At 43.5% G+C, this 20,175-nt stretch overlaps 1 protein-coding gene and 1 long non-coding RNA gene across 4 annotated transcripts in view; one reads left to right on the plus strand and one right to left on the minus strand.

Moving 5' to 3' along the window:
• The window catches only part of LOC134208684 (ecdysone-induced protein 74EF-like), a 151,715-nt gene that overhangs the window by 122,813 nt on the left and 8,727 nt on the right, over positions 1–20,175 (minus strand). The gene's annotated exons all lie outside the window — the stretch shown is intronic.
• Positions 12,585–13,711, plus strand: LOC134214413 (uncharacterized). Of its 2 annotated transcripts, none has more exons than XR_009979777.1 (3): positions 12,585–12,774; positions 12,939–13,130; positions 13,349–13,711. It is a non-coding gene; the product is annotated as an uncharacterized LOC134214413 (long non-coding RNA). The 2 variants fall into 2 exon arrangements; XR_009979778.1 differs by having other exon boundaries at positions 12,585–12,762; positions 12,822–13,130.

Genomic DNA, 20,175 nt, shown 5'->3' on the forward strand with positions numbered 1-20,175 from the left:
TTTATATTCTGAGTCCTCGTCCAAAAATACGTATTCTGGTAAAAAATTACGAAAAAATTTCGTTCAGGAGTAAGGAAAATTCCTTTTCGTTTGTTTGAGAAACTGGCTACAAGTCCACGTAATTTTGAAGAAGAGCAATTTTGGAGTACTGCTTACATTTTGCACTTGAAAGTGCCCCAGGTGCTGAGTTTTCACAAAACTATTGATCTGTATCGAAGAAATCGAAAGATTCTGTGCAAATTTGTTCAAAAACAGTTTTTTGTTGTTTTCTCGAAATAGTGTAAAATGGACTTATGCAGTTTCTCAAACAAATGATTCAAATGGTATCAATATCCAACAAATTTCAGTCACTGAGACTGAGAATTCGCACCACCGCTAGCCGGTCCGTCAAACAACCGCCATCGCGCAGCGCTTCATTAAGAAGCGATCACCGAGCGTCAACAAGCCGGAGCGTCGACCCCACCAGCAGGCCATCGACTGGGTCAGGTCAGTAAAGCCCAAACAAACCGGTGAGTCACCAAAACTATTTTGATGGGAGTGCGGCGTCCGAGGAGGGCGCCGCGGAGGAAAGTCTTTTTTGTGCTAGACTGAAGAGCCATCTAATGTGGTAACAGAAAGCCGCAACAATCTTTCGCGAAAGTCGTAGCCGAAAAATCCACCAACGATCCCGAGTGTCCGCTATCACGGACCCGCGAAAAATGCGTGCGTGAACCCGGTTCACGAACTCCTAATATTCATGTGTCTCTGTTTGATTATTTTCGATAATCTTTTGAAAAATTCTTGTCCTACCCAGTAAAATATAAGAACCAACCAATCCCGTTCATGCATTCCCAACACGGACTGGATGTTTTTCAGCCAAAACGAGACTGAAACGCCAAATAAATAACAAATATTATTTTTTCACACGAAAAACAAATTTAAAATTCGTGTCCGGAAATTCACTTTGCGGCAAACACACAGCTAGAGATGTCGTAAAATCCCGATTAATCGATTAGTAACTAATCGATTACTTTTGATTCTTGTCGATTATTGAATCGATTAATCGTTGAGAAGTAATCGATTATCAGATCGATTAATCGATTAATCGTAGTAATCGATTAATTTGCGACATCTCTAGCGACAGCAGAAATTTGACTTCGGCAGCAAAATCACAATCGCACGTCGGACTATTGAGTGCTTGCTGTTTGTTAGTGATTCGGAAGGCGCATTATTTTAAATTAATCGATTCTTCTCAGGACCAATATGGACGAATTTTGTTCAAAGTGAAAATTAATCGCTTGGCGACTCCAGAAAGTTGCAGTTCGTAACATAATCAAAAGCGCGCGTCGGAGGGAGATGCAACAATATATTCGCATGGATGATATCAGCATCAGTAATGTGAAATTTGATATCAAGATTCTGAATTGGTTTTATTGCTGCAAAGGCGCATTATGGAACATAATTTGGCTCTTTCCAGAACCACAACTTTTTAGAAGAAAAGGTAAAACCGAGATATTGTCCAACGTCTACCTTGCGTTCTGATTTTAAGCAGTTAACACGCATGCTCTCAAAAAAGGGCAATATTGGTGCATCACGCGAAAACGGTGATGGCGTGGTACGAAGCCGTGGCTTTTGCGCCAAAAGAAGCAAATCCGCCAAACTGGCTAGAACCTCGCCCAATAGAGAAAATTTGGTCGATTATGATGGGCAAGCTCCGAGGGAAGATCAAAGACGACAAGGATTTGAAAAAAGGGCTGACGAGAGTATGAAAGAAGGATGGCGCAAGTGTTGCACAGGGTTTGATGAAAAAAAAAAATGGAATTTTCCTACTATTTTCCAGGATTGATTCAAAAGAGTTTTCAAATTTTCAAATCAAATGAATGTTTTCCAAAATCTAAAAAAAATCTCTAATTCTATCATGAACATGTACGTCCAAGTTTGGAAGATGATATTAGCATTTCCATATCATTAAAAAGATCACTTAATTCACATTTTATTTTGAACAGACTGATATCGTAATGATCCTCTTCGATTATTGAATATTTCATTTAACGTTTGTTTACTCAGCAGTTATCGTCTGATATTGCAATGATTGGAACAGAATTGATTCCACAGACAGCTGCTTTTATCTAATGACGGATGATAATCCAATCAGTTATCATTTGACAACAGGATAATGTTTTGGGTCAATGTTATCGCTTGAAGTATTGCGCTTAGTCAGTGATACGGCCGTTATAGAAGTCAAACATTCAGTCCTTGGGGCATTTTCTTTTGTTTCTTATGCAAGTTAGAAATTTTATAGTTGGGTAAAAAGAAAAATCATGAACTCTGCTTGAAGTCCCGAAACAAAAATCCTTTCAAATAATATTGGATCAACGACATGGCGCGATTAATTCTCATCAACCGTGGTGGTCAGTCAACTGGAAAGGAAAGTCAGAACCCATAGCAAACGCAAATAAAGCCGAGGGTATGCAAATTTCCCACATGAGATTACGATTGCACTATTAAAAACGGTGAATTTTATCGCCATCTCTTCGCCGTTACAGTCTGGACCATCTACATAAATTTTTTTCCGGTCCCTGGCGTCAACGACGCGTCCATCGGTCTAACAAATTTTAATTACCATTCAAATATGGTGCTGGTCTCCGATATCATTTCAACGCCATACCTATGTACGTACCTACGTCCCGGCAACGACGACGCTTTCTTATAGCCTCCAACGTCAGAATGGTGGGTGGGTGGAAAAGTGGACCTCGTCATGGTCGTTATAGATGTCGGCGATGACGACGATGACGACGACGACGTTGATGTCGTCTAATCGCGAGGACCTTTTTTCCGCCAATGTGGCTGCTACTGGTACGGTACTGCGCTGCTGTTCCTATTATTCATGAATATGGAAAAATATGTTTCACGCGACGAACGAACGGACGAACGACTGACGTCGACGAACCCGGGCCCCGGCACAAAGCACGACCGACGCGCGATGGGGATATGGCACAGGGCGCAAATGTAAATAATAAATAAATACATGGGAGAAAAAGTTTGGGACAGGTCGCTGGCCGGAGTGCGGCTGTGGCACCCTTGCTTTCGGCGGAACAGGTACCAGAGTTGTAGCACAGACCGGGACAAGGACGTGAAGAACACATGAATCCACCCAGTGACCAGTGTTCTGCATTCTTTCTCCGGGAGACGAAACGGTTCAAACTATCTACAACCTACGACGTGTCGGAAATCTACCCAACAGACATTGATCATCGAAGATGGGTACACGTGCGTGGGAAGAACGCACTAATGTGCCGGTGGACGTGTCGCGGCGATGTCGCCGGTAGGCTGGGCTGTCGGGAAAATCGATCGCTTTTCCATTTCCTTTTTCCTGCTTGAGGGTAGAGAAAAAGCTCGCTCGTGCGACCAAGCACGGACGGGCGGCCCGGCGACTGACTCTGCCCGTCTAGTCAATTGGATTGAATCCTTTTCGAGAGGCAGGCACCGGCAGCAACGCTCAGTCAGGGTTCAACGAAAAGGTTAGCGGAAATCGCAGCGTTCCCACGGTGACCAGGTGGGCGAACGGGCGTGTCGGGGTGGGGTAGGCGCGGAAATTTATGTCGAATAAAGAATGCTGAAGTGTGGAAAGCTGCTCGGGAAAATATCATCAGCAAATTTATTTGATGTTAGACAAGCAGATGATGGTTAAGCAGCAGATGGCTGCTCTGGTGGCGTTTAGCAGCAGCGGCGTTGCGTATTATTCGGTCTTTCTTGCATGATCTAGATGGAGTGCAGGTTGTCAAATCCAATTTGAGAACGCGTTCTTTTTTAGAATTTTCGGAAGATCGAGCATCCTATATCAATCTGCGGGACTGTGAATGGTTTGAGAACGAAAATGCTTTTTAAACTCTTCTTATGTTTTCTTCTTTTTTGAATGGCAATATGGTCTCGCTGGAAACTAGTCTGCCTTTGCACGGTATTTCACCTAGTTCAGTAAGCAACGATGAGACTTGGAGAATTTTGGATAATTTAAGGATCGGTTATTATCCAAGTTCTAGAAAATTCTGAAAGATCATGTAAAAATTGATAATATGAGAAATTATGAATGTCTATTCATTTGAATATTTTTTTCAAATAATTCAACCAAATAGACTGAAGAAGTCAAACGAACCAAACAAGCTAGGACGAGCGCGACAGAATCCAACAAACGGTCGGTCGAGACATCACCTCGCGATTTTGATGGCACTAATCTCCATAATTAATTGCTCAACAGAACTGAAAATTAGGTTTTTACGCATGCTGCAATACAGCAAAGATAAATGAGCTTCACATTGTTATCTGGTTCCTTATTATTCACATTTGTGCTTCTGAGCTCTTGAATTATTTTTGAAAATGGATACTGACGTTTTTCACCATAAGATATTCCCCTTCTTCGCATCAATTGACCATGTCTATACCGGATTAATCAGAGCTATTTCTTCGTAGACGAGGATTCATCACATAGCAGAAATTTCCGCGTAAAAACGTATTACCCAAATGCATTGCAGATAAGGTAATCGGTCATGCGTAACAGGTAAGTCGTATGTAAGTAGCCCAAACGAAAGAGAAAATCCGAAACTTGAAAAGGATCAGCGAATGCGAAGCAACAATTGCACAAAGCTCGGTGCACCATACGGTTCTGCTCGGATGATGATTGGCGAAGGAGCGAAAAAGTTTTTCTCCTCCTAACCCACCTTCAGTGTGGAGCCTTCACCACCGCCCCATCGCCGTCAACGTGTGCGGTGTGGGTGGTGTCGGGCGCTGTTCGTACAGTGAAAGTGAAAATACACTTTCCCCGTCGTCATCTTTCCATGGATCATGGGCAGAAGGCACGCGATGCGGCCACCCGAGATCTGCGGAAAACTAAAGAGGAAAGTGAAAATCCTTCCATTTGGGAAAGCTGGCGCTGACTGCTGCTGCTGTTACAACACACTACAACGCTACAACTGCGGCGCTGATGATAGAGAGCTTTTGGGTCGCTACACCGGATGGACCAGGGTGGAAAACGGATCAATATGGCTAGACTGCGCCAGCCAAACGACGACGATTACTGAATTGTGCATGTGTGAAACCCTTTTGCAACCGACGACGAATGGGTTACGTCGTTGGGAGACATCAAGGCAGCCGAGTGCCACGATCCCGGAGCCAAACTAGCCGAGGAGTCGCTTTTCAGTGGAGGAAGGTTGTTAAGTTATGATGATGCTCACCATCATCAAACCGTGAATGAATCAGGCGTGGGAGGATGACAAGGTTGCGATGCGAAGCAGAAGCTCGCTTTTGTTACCGCGCTGACAATGATTGACTGAATTATCACTTTAACCCCCAACCACCCACTCATCAACAAAGCAGCGCGAGTGCGGGTGGGGAGACTAATGCCCGGGTATTTCCTCGGGATTAGTAGTGAGGCGAGGTGGGAAAACACCGTACTAAGTAATTTGCTGATTGACGATAAGGTGACGGATTTTCGTCCGGGCGGAAGGATTACATCGATTGGCGTATAAGCCGGATGGATGGGACGAACAGGAAAAGCTTATTCGGAGAATCCACCCAGGCGACAAACAATTGGCAACCGAGCGTTCGTTCCCCGGTCCACCATCGCCAGGGAAAAGGTCAGGAACGGGATTGCCCGCTCACACTCAGTAGCAACGTATCGCACTTTAACGACACCGCATAAGCAGGGACAATATCACGTGTGTGTGGCATCAAAGCAAACATTGGGAAAGTGGGCATTGTGTTACTGATGGGACGCCCGGCAGCTAAACGGAGCGGCTAGCGTTGGAGAGATATTAGATTATTTTTATGATAACGATGCTGCATGCTCTGGTCCGGTCGAGTTCTTGTATCTACGACGATAAATGTACTGAACGGGCGATGCAATTTTCCGACTACCAGAAATAATGTTACCATTTTTAGGGAACAGCTGGGACGCGTAAAGTGCACAAAATGTGCCATTTGTGATGGAGTTTTGGCACAGAGTCATCGCCACCGTAACGGCGACGATGCCAATGAAGACGTTTAATGGTGCTTTGTTTACGTCTTCAAGCGTCAACCACTCTGGTGACGACGACACGGTTATGTTCTGGTTCTGGTGGATGAACTGAACGAACAAAATTCGGTGGTTCCTTTCGCCAGGACCGATGCAGCAGCTGAAGCAGCAACCAGCATCCTAGCTGCCAGTGGAAGCAGGAATTAAAGTTTGTTTAAATTATTTATTCAGTGTTTAATTAAGCAGACGTTTATGCTTCTTTCTCTTTGACGCTGTATAGCTGTCGACAGCTTTTGCCGTTCGTTTTGCTGGGGAAAGTGTTTAGGTTGGCGTACGCCATTTTGTTTGTGATTTTATTCTGGAGTAAATGAACGCTACCAAAGTAATCGAGGCTTCTGGTTTTTAGGGTTTTTCAGGGATGGTGCATTGGGTGGTGTCGAATCTGAAAGCTTCCATAGCAAGGAAGAAGCAAGAGAGCTTCAAATGGAAATTAATTAATGTTTGATTTGTTTGCGGGATTCAAAGCAAAGGTGAAAACCCGTGGAATTTTTGTTTTCGTGCTTCAAAGAACATAGGTACACGCCTTTTTAGTAGGTGTTTGTATTATTATCTAAGAAATGTGCCACTCTAAGGATTTTTCAAATATCCTTTCGACAGAGAAGAATCTTTAGACAAAGAACAAATAAAACATTCGACTGTCTCGGATAAAATCTATTTGCAAATTGGTCATTTTTTCTGCAGAGCTTGCTCTGAATGACGTTCCATATGTCAACATATGGAAATCAAAATCTGATAAATTGTTCAACAGCATGTGCGATCTCAATTTCAATATCATAATATTGATGTCATTTCTTCATGCTACTTCTGAAAGCAGCTGTCATCTCTAATTCTACTCCCGCCATGGGTGGCGAGTGAAGTAGTAAAAATAAGCCCCACGTGACGAGAAGCACGCGTTGTTGTCGACCATTCACTATTGGGAAATCTACGAACATGCACCATCCACTTGTTATGCCGGCGTGATCGAAATAAGAGATGGAAAATATCTTGGACAAGGTTGAGCGTCAAAAATGACATGAGCGGCACCTATCGGACAGGTGATACCGAGTTTGTTTGGGTTTTGAAGATTGAAGAGATAAAGGCCAAACGATCCAGTGGAATGAGGCGGATAGATAGTTAAAACAATTACAGCTCCCCCATGCTCATTTGACGCTAGATAATTGCGCAACATGATTATTTGGAAGTATGGCCAAAAATGCCGGATCATCAAGTTTTTATTATGGAGCTGTCAATTTTCAATTTTAAAATTTTATGTGGGAGAAGGGCCTTTTGGCCGTAAGCCATTTGGCAGAATATGGCATTTTCCTGAACAAACCATTCTGCCAAAATCCATCTGCCTAAAATGTCATTCGGCCGAATAGGTCATTTGGCCGAAAATGCTGTTTCACCTGAATAGTCGTTGGATAGAAGGGGCCATTCAATATAAACGTTTGACGAACATTGTCTGATTCAAACAGTTAGAGGCTAAAAACTATGGCCCTTCAAGTTGAATAAAAAAATACCGAGACAAAACAATTTTCACGCCATTTTCCTGAATTACTCAAACATCTCGATAAGGAAGACGTCCCCATCACTTCAAAAAGGACAGTGGCTGTCTGTCACATCCAACATTTAGGTCCCTCAGGAGTATCAAAACAAGACAAGACGGCGCGGCACCATCATTTATTTCACATTGTCATTATTTCACACACAATCAGCACATCTACACTGAATTGCCCATCGCAAAGGACGATTTGCACAAACCAAATAGAGCCAAAGCAATGCACCGTCCGCGCATCCGCACCCCACCAGCTGACGACATTTTGAAACGACGACGACAACAGTGCTGCGCGTCGTGGCACTGACGGCGGCGCTATTTCGTCACCACTCAGCCGCGGGTTGGCAAAACCACAGACAAGCAGCAATCTTGGCAAGCAGTAGTTTTCCACAGACAAACAATATAACATTGATCTTCACTCATCAAATTCGTCGTTCAAATATCAACGACATCTGATGTTAGTTGGGCAAATCATGAACCAGATGGCGGGATTTTGCAAAAACAAAAATCCGTTGCAAACGAGTGTGATCGATTGTCCACAAAACTTCAAATTTGCCATTAATAGCGATGAATTGAAGGCCGAGAAGCGAAAGAAGGTACATATTTGACCCCAGCAAAAACCAAGGAAAACTCGGACATCCCACGGGGAAACCCAACGACAATCAATGATTCAGATGCAAAAATTCTGGACAGCTCAAGACTAAAACAGTTAAAACATAATTTCATATATTGGTCTTATTAAAAAATGTAACCAAAACATAAATCTTTTTCGATTGATCCGAATCTGATCGCTGTTGGCAAAAAACAAATATTCTTACACCTATGCTTGTAAAAAAAAACACAATAAGACGCATTGACACGGAACGAGCGGTTTGTTGCCTGTGTGGTGGCGGTGATATTATTGAAGATTCACTCATTACTCGTCAAACACCAACGACATCTGTTGACGACAAAATCAAACCTGCCGATGAGAAACAAACTACAAACCGATGCGAAGGCGGACCACAAAACCAATGATTGATTTGAATTCCAGTCAAATCAGGTGAACGACGAAGAAAGTTGATGACGCCAGTCTGGTGTCTGTGCGCTGGGTTATGAAGCGTGCCACCACCAAATTAATGCGGTAACGGAAACCAAGTCTCTGAAGATGTTTTCAGAATTTTCCTCCAAAACATATCTAAAAAGTCTCATCAATATTTTTTTCATGATGATGATACAGGTTGACCAACGCGTTGAATTAAAAGACTAAAAAAGCGGTGATTGGCAAATGACGTTTCATAGGTTTACATTGGCGAATATCTATTTAAAAATGTAACTCGATTCGAACTGCACATATTGCAGGCGCTTTCGAAATTCGAATTACGACAATGAAGCGGTGAAATTGGTAACAGGCGGTTACGCAATTTCATTCTTATCAAATGTTCCAGAAATAAATATGTGGAGACGGGTCTGACGCTTCCGCCGTTGCAGGCGAGCCGGAGTATTTATATTAAACAAACAAAACAAAAAGTCACTGACGGAACGAGACGCTCCGAATCCGTTCGGCGTGATGTTAAAGAACTCGATCAAAGAACATGAAAAATGCAACCCGCAAGTCGAGGAAGTGCACCACGAACCGCGGAAGCTCGAGTCGATGAGCTATGAAATGAGCATGCGGCGAAAGGAAGCGGGCAGACGGGCGGCAGGTTCTGGCGAAGAAAAGGCGAGTCTGAGTTCAGAGAAAGCGCCAAAAAAAGGAGATGAAAGCAGAATCAAACATCGCTCTGCATTTTCGGTGCATATCTGCCTCACGGTGATGCAGCAGCAGATTGAAGCTGTTCGTTAGAATATCGAGCGAAAAAATAAGGAGACATCTGATTCTGCGGAAGCTACAGTAAGTGTTTATTTAATTTAAATACGGATAAGGATTAAATTTTCGAGATGGTGATATGCAGACGTCGAATGTGTTTTTGCGAGGAAAAGTACCCATTGCTATGGAAACAACCGAACCAAGGGCACGTGAGACGACGGAAGCTCGAGGGATGCAAATTTGCATTAATTATATGTTTTCACTTCTATGTCGACGTGTGTGTGCATACGAAAAGGAAACGAAACAATTCGGGAATGCAACGTGTCACGCTTCGAATGCAAAACAAAGGAATTGTTTGAGACTTGTCAAACACTGCATCCATGGCCGATTACGCAAGATCCAAATCGCCACTTACGAGAGCCATCAGAATCTTAAGTCCCACTCTAATTCTCCGGCGAGTGAAACAAATTGATCTGCTTGGAGAGGAATTCAGAATCGATATGACAGCAAGTAAAACAGATAAGATCATCGTACAGATGACGTTGGATACGCTCGACACGTGTCGAGAACTTCTGCAATGGAAGATTGAATAGTGACGAAACCGGTTCTCGCACGCTCTTGCGAATGAAACGGTCGATTACTGCAATTCTCATTGAAATACGACGCCAGAATACTGCGCCATTTGGTACTCTTAAACAGCCGACGCTGGCCTGCGAAAACAGGACTGTCATTTGTGAGAATAAAATTAATATTCGATTTTCCTCTCGGTAGCTGAGCCGGTTGGGTCGTTTTGAAATTGCACTTCGTACCTGAACGCAATAAAGAGGCCGGTATGCGGAGGAAGCGAAAGCCAGAATCGACTTAAATGTGCGTTAAATCGGCGAACGTCCGATCGATGATGAACCACGCCGCACATGCTCATCGACAGGCTGCAGCGGCGATGATCCTCAGAACGGGCCAAGATTTTTGAATTACTAATTGCCACCCTGAGAATACGTAAATTGCTCTGCTAGCTGCGGGTGACTGCTGGCTGCGAATTATCGAAACACCTAAAACAGATGAAATACGACATAAATACCATATACACTGGCACGTCTTCTATCGACAGCCGCACTTGAGGATATGCATTTGCCGTCGGTCGCATGCCACCGTGTCGATTTATGAATGCTGTCATCACATCCGCTGCTGCGCCGTTGCGGGTCTACCGTCGCAGTAGCAGGTTGCAAACACGACACTACGGGCGAATGGGATTCAATAAAATGAGTGGCAAAAGCGAGTTCTGGTCATTTTCCTCGGTCGTGGTGCGGCGGCTTGACTAATTCAGATAGGATACCGCAACCAAATCGCACGCTATGCACAAGCACGCTCCTATCACAATCCTTCCATTTTATACGACTAAAAATGTCGAAACGTCACACTCCCGACGCAGGCCGAGAAAACACCACATCGCATCGTATTGCGTACGCAGAGTGCGAGAGAATCCGAACCCACGGCGCCGCCAGTCGACGGAGAACCATTGTCCGTCGATGCAAACGCTCACTCCAAAAAAAATCCTCACCTCCGCTGCGGTCACGTTTTCATTCGATCATCACTCCGAACTCATTCATCCGCGCGCGAAAAAAATGTCGAACACGTTTTCACTGCCCACGAAGCGCGTTATTCAATATCGCATCCGTATCGCCCGCATTGCGATGAATCGCACCCATCGCTGACCCAGCCGCCGTCTATGCGTCCGTGTGTCCGCCAAAATCAGAACGCACCCATTTCGCTGCGTTCGCAATTTTATTTGCAATCGACGATTACTTGAATTTTAATTTCTCCCATTCCCTTCCGGACGATCAATCAAAATTTAAATCGTTCCAGTTGCCGCGGGTCTGACGTGACCGATGAGCGCGCGACGATTGGATCCTTATTAATCTGGTGATTAAAACCGTGTTTATGCAACGTCAAACGCCCGTCGCGCGCGTTCACGACGTTGAGAAATGATAGTCGTCGTGGCGGAAAGAAATATTTGATTTTTGTATGTACCCTGCAACCTGATTTAGCGCGAATGACCGACCGCTGTGCCAAATTTGTAATTTTAGTGAAGCGCATACGTGCGTATGGGACAAAAACGGCGGACTGCCGGTAGGACGGCGAATCGACCGGCGTCCGATCAGCGCTGACGGACGGGAATTTAATCGATCATGCGACAATCAGCGCAGGGCGACGGCACATAACCGAGCCTAATCGGATCTCGATTGGCCGCGATAATCGGACAAACGAGTGGTGCAAATTTCCGCTTCGAGTGCCGCAATCGGACCGGATTCTGTGTCTGCGCTATAAGAGATGCAGATTAATCCGGTTCGAAAGTGCCCTCGGCGGTTGCGTTCGCGAACGCTCTAGTCGTCAACGATGCCGCGGAGGGTTTCAATCATGAATCGATTTTGCGCAATCGAGACACGGTGCGCAAATCAGCGTGGCGCGAAGACCAATGGATCATTTACCATCGGGTCTCGTTGATCGTCTCAGACGGCGCAGAATACGCACAGTTGTCAGTCTGGGGCACGGCGCTCAATACAGACATAAACGCATGCATTCCAAAGCGAGCGATAGTGATTCATTCAAGCTCTGTTGCAATCGACGTTTCGCGAGCGGAAGAATGTGAAATTCAGCGAGGGTTTCTTGAAAAATTATGGCTCGCTGCGGTTGTCGGAACGTGACATGATTGGCTTAAGAGCGCCCGCTTCCGATAGAGTCCAGTCAACCGTGGTGTACAATACAGCGCGGGATTAAGGGCGGGATAAAAGCCGCGCAACTGTCAAAATTGATTCTTTTATCGTTCGGGCCAGAATAAACAATTCCGGATTCGATCGTAAAGTAGCTACCTCTACACGGTAAATCTGCGCAATTGGTAGTCGTAAAAATCAGGCTACCGTGTAACAACTTCCGAGCGTTCCGGGTGCGTTTATGAGCTATCATATTTTACATGATATCTTGCCCTACCGGTAGCCGCATCGCTACGACAACAGAAACAGCAAGCAGTGCTGCTCTGTTTCGTGTTTGTTTGATTTATATTGGTTCATCCGATGCTACTGGGCTTCGGGATCAGGATCGTAAAAGGTCGTAAAATTGAGCGGTTCGGCCGTTTCTTGACGACGTTAAAAAACGGAAAACAATAAAATCTCAAGTGTCGTGAGATTTCCCTTCACGAAAGCACCGCACATCGAGCGCGTTAATTGTTGCAGAGTCGACTGCAAATTTGTAACGGCTTTTTAATCCAGTGCAGTTTGGATTTGATGACGAGTGCGCCGGCCGATCACAGCAGGCTTCGAGTGGGAAAGAGTTCTTTTTTTTCGGGCCTACTGCGATGACTATCGAACTACGGCAGTGGCGAAGGGCCAGTCGCTGAGAGTTGAGCAAAAGGTTTTACGACTAAATATTTAATATTTATGACTTTGTTTCTTTCGTAGCCACCGTTGAGGTGGTCGGGGACACCGCCATCATCGAGTGGAGCATTACCAGCGACAGCCATGGAAACGAGTAAGAATAAAAATAACAAATATTTTTATGTTTTTATTATGCTTAAGGATGTTCGAGACCTTCTGGTTCGGTTTTTTTTTCGTCCGTCTCTCCGATACCGGGACCGGAATTCAGCGAAGAAAGTGTGTGTAATGAAATCACGATGAGCGTGGAAGGACCCGTTGCGGCACAGTACGCAGAAGAGAGGACAGTGACGGTAAAATTTTACCGTTTTCGTTACTTTTCTTCACTTCAGAAATGTAATGCAATATTTGTAAAATCTTACGGAATAGAATAAACTGTAAACTGTATTTCATCTACTCAATCAAACGCATATGGAACAGAGTTCCAAAGAAAGCAACGAACAGTATACAACATTCTGCTATTTCATTTTCATTTATCACAAAATATCACAAAATATGATATATGAGCTGTCACATTAGGTGAATCGATAAAAAAGATGTTTCGTTTGTTTCAGTAACCTTTTTATTGCTTTTTGATATCAAGAAACTTCTCAGCCAGAAACAGAGGCGGAAAGTGAAATCCGGCTTTCGGGAAGAAACCGGCGGGCTGCACGTGAAACGAGACGTAATAAAGATTTAGAGACTTCCTGCTCCTCGCATCCGGAGGAGAAGGAGAAGGAGGACAACGTTGCCACGGAAAAAAAGATTTACGCTGAGAGAGAGAGAGGTAAGCGCAGGATCTTGATTAAAGTTTTACGAACGGAAGAACGATTACTGCAGCGCAGGAAGTGCTGCGGATGGCAATTGAATTACAAGTTGGTCACAGCACACAAGTTGCGAGGCGTATACGAAGGCAAACGAGATAACTCAGGTGTTACAGTGCGGCGCCCCTAATCAGGAATTCTGAATTGACAGTATTGTGCTGTCATATCCAGGATTTAAGTTGCAACGAGATTGTCAGATGCATTTCAATGATCATCCAATGAAATCCTATGAATTCTGATTACCGGAGTGTTGCTGCACGCCGAGATCTGCCTGTGGTAGAGGCAGCATGGCGGAGACGCAAGTCGGATGCAGTTCTGTGCAAGCAAGAAGAATGCATTGACGGAGGCAGCGACAGCGACGAAGAGAACATACTGAGAGGCCTCCGTGTGTGCAAAATAAGTGAGTAAACGCTTTTTTTCGCTGTGTGCTTCTGCGGCTGCCGTCTTAGAGAGCGACGAGACAACATTCATGCACTGCCGCTGAGCAGTGTGATGTTTATATAAAAGTTAAACAACCTTGTCCTGGATTGTTTTTATTAGCGTGAAAAGCAAGTAGTGTATGGTTATATAACGACACTAGCAGAGACACTCGAAAGTGGCAACGCAGTGCTGGCGCCCAGCGGCTAGAACGACGTCATTCCGGATTCGTACCGAGAATTAAAGCTGGTTGGCAGCGAACGCCTGTGACGCTTCCCGGAACACATGCACCCTTCATTTTGCATTCCAGACCATCCTCCAGGCATCGGAGAAAAACTTTCACCAGAAGTTTTCCGGAGAAATCCGTCTGGCAATGCCGGCGGTTAGAAGAACGTACGCTTCCTGCGAATGTTCAACATTTATAATTCATAAAACAGTGCATCGGAAGCCGCAATCGTTGTCATCGCGCTGCAACCAGAAGGCGACATGCTTTAACGATAATTTTATTTCATTTTTATCTTTAAGGTCAATTCAATTCGTCTCAACCGCTACGGCGGCTGTGATGCAAGTGAGGGAATGCACTTCAGAGTTATTGGAACGAACCATAACAGACAAGGCGATAATTCCGACCAGTTCTGAGCTCCGGTTGGTGCGTTTAGTAATCTTCGATATTTCGGTGATCGTTTAGCACTTCATTGTGAACAGTATCAATGCAAGCGAAGATGAAGAATCAAATTACGCCATTTCACCCGCGCTATTTATTCGGCCTCCGCACGGACAGACACGGCTATGCTTCAACAGCCGGTAAGTGAGGCTTGCCGAATCAATTAGCACCTCACCGTCGGATGTCATAATGGCTGCTGCCGCCGCTGCGAAAGAGCAGCAACCGGACAGGTCATCCGGTACACGGTCGATCGATGCATGTCGAGGGAAGTCGACATAATCCACGCTGACGGTACGTCAGGTTATGCAATGTCTCTGCTCTAATTTCTCAGGCGAAATGATGCTCTACTGAGGAAATTTCCAACGAAAATGTGAAACAATGACTTGAGATATTTCGTCCATAGCCGTAGCTATCGAATCCAGCGGATGAAGGAAACGAAGACGGGGCAAAATTTGAATACGTAACAGACAAATTAATTTGTTAACTCATCGACCATGACCTACCTCTCGCTTGGTCGACCGCCACTAGCCGTCGTGATTGTTTCATCGCGGCACGACACGATTCTTTTCCGAACGAGCAATACAATTTCGTTTCAAATGAATGTCAATTTCTCCGGTACGTGTTAAAAATTACTAATCAGATGTTTTGCCGGTCTGGGGCGCTGACTGATTGATGACAACATGCTGGAAAATAATTTCAAGGAGGAACGCCACCACGTGAGTCGAACGCGACACGATTTGTATTGCAGCCGTCGCCGCATGCCCCAGCCCGTGCCGGCGGGTGTCATAAATATCGCGAATTTTCACCCGCGCGCCCCAGCCCGCGTTCGGCGGTTGAAACTAAATTAACTGTACAGAAGCGTGGACGACGAGGCCACAAGGTAAATAAAATTCCAAATGAGAAAATATCCAAACGTGCTGTTTGTATCACCTGAAGTGTTTGTGTTACTGCCGTCTCGCTTATTACATTTCACGTTTTGATAGTTTTGCTTGAGCCGCCACAATAGGCGAGAACGATCGGTAGTCAAATCTCTTTAATCTGATTAAAAGGTTGACCCTAAACTGTTTTGGTACCTGCTAAACTTGATCGATTCCCGAGGACCCGGACCCGGTTCCCCGCTCGACTGCACCTGAAAAGCATCAGAGAAATGCTTTGTTCTGGCTGGGAAAATCTTGTTTCCGAGATAAAGCTGTGAATTCCAACGCATTTAAAGCGGGCGGCTCAATTTCCTTGTATTTCATTTTCGCTTCGGGTACCTACGCTTCAGGCGAGCTGCAATTGAAGGTGCGAAATTCGATCGTTGAATTCTATTTTTTATCGCCGCCACCGGCAACAAATCGGTAATTTGAGTATTGGGCGACCGGCGGCGAAACACGCCAGCCGAAATCAAACCGCTGCTCGCTGCAGCGTTTGTTCGGTTCGACGAAAGAATGGGAAGTCTTCTAACTGTCAACGACAGTCATCTGCGGGTGCGGGTGCGTCTCATCTTCGCCATAACGGGACGTCTCGTCTTCAGGCTTCACATTAAATAATTGGTGGTGCGACAGCTTTTGACGAAAAAAGAACAGCGTTGGTTCAATTGTTTTCGATAAGAACAAAAAAACATACGCGAAGAGCAGAATCAAAGACCCGGTTTTACGGGGTTTACCAATGCCTATACAGTCAGTGGCGCAACGCGATGACAAAATTCCTTTCGATTCGAGCGAACGAGTCTGCGGAATAAATTTCGTTTGGGCGGCAGCAGCGGCTGCTGCTGGATGCGACCGCAGAGTCGCAGAAGCTGATACAAAAACAACTTCCCTGAATTGGAGCGCGAACCAATAACAATAATGGAAAGAAAACATCATTTGGGAGAGCGCACAAAAGTCCCAAGTGGCATGGCGGTCGGCAGTAGCTCGGGAACGATGGAATGTGTGCAGAAATGTTGAAAGACGCATCCGCCGATCGGCAGGCTGTTGCGTTGGAGCACATGGAGCGGATCAATGCGTTGCGTACGTGTGAACATTTTTCTACACAGTTGTAGTCGTCATCGGCTTCTTTTGCGGAGATGTTCTTTTGTTTATTTGCAGGGGAACGTCAAATACGGCCGCTTGAACTTATATTTGCGGAAGACGGACGGCGGACGGCGGAGGCGACGGTTCATTGATTGTTGGTTACCGAGTGCGAGATTAATTTTGAAGAGCGTTACGCCACTGTGCCCCTTGGAATGGAACATCTGGAGGGGGTGTGTGGGCGTCGCGATGGAAATTTGATAGGGAGATTTTTCCTCCGAGAAGAATCTTGCTTTGTATTGCAAGTGGGAACGGAGTAAAATGCCTTTGGATGATTTCTGCGGACGAGTTTTTTTTTAAATTAAATTTAGGAGGTGTGACGCAAATGGTTGACCAGTTTGTCCCCTAATATAAATATTTGTCTGACTCGGCTCTGGAAAATAGTATCGTAAAGCTGTACAGGGTTAGCGATATCATAATGGATGCCCTCATTCGTGTCAATCGATCTACTGCTCCGATCCGGGAATCGCCAGAACTTTCAACGAGAAATACTTCGAAATATTCTGCGGGAATTTCTTCGCAATTTGGACGGGCAATTATTCATAATTTCTCCTGAATTTCCTTGGGAAATTCTTCAAAATTTCCTTGGGAAATTTTTCGGAATTTCCTCGGGAAATTCTTCGGAATTTCCTCGGGAAATTCTTCGGAATTTCCTCGAAATTCTATCCGAATTTCCGAATTCTTTCGAATTTCCTCGGGAAATTTTTCGCGAATTTCGGAAATTCCTTGAATTCTTCGGAATTCCCTCGAAATTTTTCGATGGAATTTCTCGAAAATTCTTCGGAATGGAATTTCCTCGGGAAATTCTTTTGAATTTCGAAATTTTTTTGAATTTCCCTCGAAATTCTTTGAATTTCTCGGGGAGAATTTTTTGAATTTCCTCGAAATTTTTGAATTTCTCGAAATTTTTTGAATTTCTGGAAATTCTTTTGGAATTTCCTCGAAATTCTTTGAATTTCCTCGAAATTCTTTGGAATTTCCTCAGAAATTCTTTGGAATTTCCTCGAAATTCTTTGAATTTCCTCGAAATTCTTTGGAATTTCACTCGAAATTCTTCGATATTCCTCGGGAAATTTATCCTCAGGAAATTCTTCGAATTTACCTCGATGGAATTCTTGGAATTTCAGGGAATTCTTTGGAATTTCCTTGCGGAATTCTTTGAATTTTCGAAATTCTTTGAATTTCTCGAAAATTCTTTGAATTTCCTCAGGAAATTCTTTGGAATTTCCTCGAAATTCTTCGAATTTCTCGGAAATTCTTCGAATTTCCTCGAAATTTTTCGAATTTCCTCAGGAAATTCTTTGGAATTTCCTCGAAATTCTTCGGAATTTCCTCGAGAAATTCTTTTTGGAAATTTTCGAATGGAAATTCTTTGGAATTTCCTCAGGAAATTCTTTTGAATTTCCTCGAAATTTTGAATTTCCTCGGAAATTCTTCGAATTTCCTCGAAATTCTTGAATTTCCTCGAAATTCTTTGGAATTTCCTCAGGAAATTCTTTGGAATTTTCTCAGGGAAATTCTTCGAATTTCCTCGAAATTCTTTGGAATTTCGAGGAAATTCTTTGGAATTTCTCGAGAAAATTCTTTGGAATTTCCTCAGGAAAAGTCTTGGAATTTCCTCAGAAATTCTTCGAATTTCTCGAAATTCTTTTGAATTTCCTCGAAATTCTTCGAATTTCCTCGAAATTCTTTGGAATTTCCTCAGGAAATTCTTCGAATTCTCGAAATTCTTTGAATTTCTGAAATTCTTTCGAATTTCCTCAGGAAATTCTTCGAATTTCTCGAAATTCTTTGGAATTTCCTCGGAAATTTCTTCGAATTTCCTCGGAAATTCTTCGAAATTTCAGAAATTTCGAACTGGAAATTCTTTTGAATTTCCTCGAAATTCTTCGAATTTCCTCAGGAAATTCTTTGAATTTCCTCGAAATTCTTTGAATTTCCTCAGGAATTTTCGAAATTTCGAATTTCCTCGGGAAATTCTTGAATTTCTCGAAATTCTTCGAATTTCCTCGAAATTCTTTGAAATTTTCGAATTTCCTCGAAATTCTTCGAATTTCCTCGAAATTTTTGAAATTTTTCGAATTTCCTCGAAATTCTTTGGAATTTCCTCGAAATTCTGGAATTTCGGAAATTCTTTTTGAATTTCCTCAGGAAATTCTTTCGAATTTCCTCGAAATTCTTCGAATTTCCTCGAAATTCTTTGGAATTTCTCAGGAAATTCTTCGAATTTCCTCGAAATTCTTTGGAATTTCCTCGGAAATTCTTTGAATTTCCTCGAAATTCTTGAATTTCGGAATTTCCTCGGGAAATTCTTTGTAATTCTCGAAATTCTTTGGAATTTCTCGAAATTCTTCGAATTTCCTCGAAAATTTTCGGAATTTCTCGAAATTCTTCGAATTTCCTCAGGAAATTCTTCAGAATTTCCTCGAAATTCTTCGAATTTCCTCGGGAAATTCTTCGAATTTCCTCAGGAAATTTTTGGAATTTACTCAGGGAAATTCTTGAATTTCCTGGGAAATTCTTTGAATTTCCTGGGAAACTTCTTTGAATTTCCTGGGGAAATTCTTCGGAATTTCCTCGAAATTCTTCGAATTTCCTCGGAAAATTATTCGAATTTCCCAGGAAAATCTTCGAATTTCCTCGGGAAATTCTTCGAATTTCTCGGAAATTCTTCGGAATTTCCTCTTGAAATTCTTCGGAATTTCCTCGGGAAGTTCTTCGGAATTTCCTCGGGATGTTCTTCGGAATTTCCTCGAGAAATTCTTCGGAATTTCCTCGGGAAATTCTTCGGAATTTCGGAATGGGAAATTCTTTGGAATTTCGGAATGGGAAATTCTTCGGAATTCCCTCGGGAAATTCTTCGGAACTTCCTCGGGAAATTCTTCGGAATTTCCTCGGGAAATTCTTCGGAATTTCCTCGGGAAATTCTTCGGAATTTCCTCGGAATTCTTCGAATTTCCTCGAAATTCTTCGGAATTTCCTCGAAATTCTTCGAATTTCCTCGAAATTCTTCGGAATTTCCTCAGGAAATTCTTCGAATTTCCTCGGAAATTCTTCGGAATTCCTCGGGAAATTCTTCGAATTTCCTCGAAATTCTTCGAATTCCCTCGAAATTCCTTCGAATTTCCTCGAAATTCTTAAGAATTTCCTCGAAACTTTTCGAATTTTACGGAAATTCTTCGGGAAATTCTTGGGAAATGCTTCGGGAAATTTTAGGAAATTCTTCGGAATTTCCTTGAAAAAATTTTCAGAAATTTCAAAGAAAATTCTTAAGAAATTCTCAAAATTATCAAAATTTAAAAAAGTGTACCAAAAAAAATTATGAAAATTTTCCGAAGAACATTTCTTATTCAAGTGATTTTATGAGATATTGCGAAAAACATTCGGCTGCCAGTGGGACTTGAACCCACACTATGCCATTAAGTATATGTACGAACGTATTACCA

This window comes from Armigeres subalbatus, chromosome 2 (genome assembly GCF_024139115.2).
Source record: "Armigeres subalbatus isolate Guangzhou_Male chromosome 2, GZ_Asu_2, whole genome shotgun sequence".
Lineage (NCBI taxonomy): Eukaryota > Metazoa > Arthropoda > Insecta > Diptera > Culicidae > Armigeres > Armigeres subalbatus.